This window comes from Tursiops truncatus, chromosome 5, assembly GCF_011762595.2.
Source record: "Tursiops truncatus isolate mTurTru1 chromosome 5, mTurTru1.mat.Y, whole genome shotgun sequence".
Lineage (NCBI taxonomy): Eukaryota > Metazoa > Chordata > Mammalia > Artiodactyla > Delphinidae > Tursiops > Tursiops truncatus.
The window spans coordinates 37826064-37827449 of record NC_047038.1 but is presented as its reverse complement, the minus strand read 5'-3'; the positions used below and the strand labels follow the sequence as shown (position 1 = coordinate 37827449).

General features: G+C 46.2%; 1 pseudogene; it reads right to left on the bottom strand.

Moving 5' to 3' along the window:
• Positions 1-411: 411 nt before the first annotated feature.
• Positions 412-990, bottom strand: LOC101326551 (NF-kappa-B inhibitor-interacting Ras-like protein 1; annotated as a pseudogene).
• Positions 991-1386: the final 396 nt, after the last annotated feature.

Below are 1386 nucleotides of genomic sequence, written 5' to 3'. Positions count from 1 at the left end.
AGAAGGCCTGTATTTGGAACAGTTAGTCTGATTTTCAATTCTAATAAAAGCCCTGGTGGGCATTTCACCTAATACCAGGGCTGGAAGAAGTGGATTTGTTGATTTTTGCCTTGGTGCTTTTTTTTTTTTACATGTGCATACCACCCAAACTTTATTTTATTCTCTTGACAAATCCAACATAATATAGATAACAAAGGTGCTAATTTCAGGGACAAGTTTGAAACAAGGAGAATGCAAATATATTACTTCATGTCAGGCAATAGTAACTGCATTATAACTAAAAGTGCATTAAATTACTTCCCTAGGGGTTTCCTAGGGGACCAAAGCTAGATAGAAATGGCCTGTTTTACATGAGTTCACGTACACCTCCAGGCAGTCACTATTTCAAGCGACAGTTGTGCACCCTAGGGTTTAGTTCTCAGAGCTGTAGTTGCCTTTGCTTCTCCTCCCAGGCAGAGGGAAGCTCGCTTTGTTCTGGGGCTGGGAGAGTTTGCGGGCTAGCAGGGTTAAGGGCTCGATCAGGGTCTTGAGGTCTGTGACCGTCACCTCCCACAGAGGCACCTTCTCGCTCCTGGCCCACTGCTGTGCCACTTCGGCGGCCGCTTGTCTCTGCTCAGAAAGGTCAGTTTTGTTTCCTAACACAACAATTGCCACCTCTTTTTTGTCTTTGAACCGATCAATTTCTTTCTTCAGAAGCTCCACTCTCTGAAAGGATTCAAAGTTATTCACACTGTACACAAAAACGAAGCCACCGGCAAATGAAAAATAATGCTTTGGAAGCTCCACACCTTCCTGTAGGCCCCTGGTGTCGTAAAGATGTACCTGTTCCTTGACTCCCCGATCTGTTTCCACTGAAGCCATATACACATCTTCCATTGTTTCACAGTCCTCCATTCTAATAGGATGATTCCCATAAAGGAGCTACTCCAAAATCGCCATTTTCCCCACAGATAACAAGCCACAAACCACAACCTTACAGACCTTTCCCATCTTCTCTTAGGATGTTGGAAAGCCAACAACTAATAGTCACGGTGAGAAGCAGAGGATCTGAGGGGCTGACACCCCCAACCCCCAAAGGGAGAGATCATCATCGTAGGTGGTGCTTCAATGCTATAGCACACAAGGGGTCTGTGTCGAAAACCTGGGTCCATGATGCCATGAAGTCAGGGTTTCACTCCTAAGTCCTGTCTTCGAGGAGGGACTTCAGCTCCCTCCCACGCAAGCCACAAAGGTAGGACGACCTGAAATCTATTTAGCCGCTGCAAAGGCCATACTGAACTGAGATTTGTCTGTGGCTAGATCAGCGGCCACCGGCTACTGCACATCAAGAAGCCTCTTGCTCACAATGCTTTCAGGAGACTCCAAACCAATCCATCTCAGGGTTTC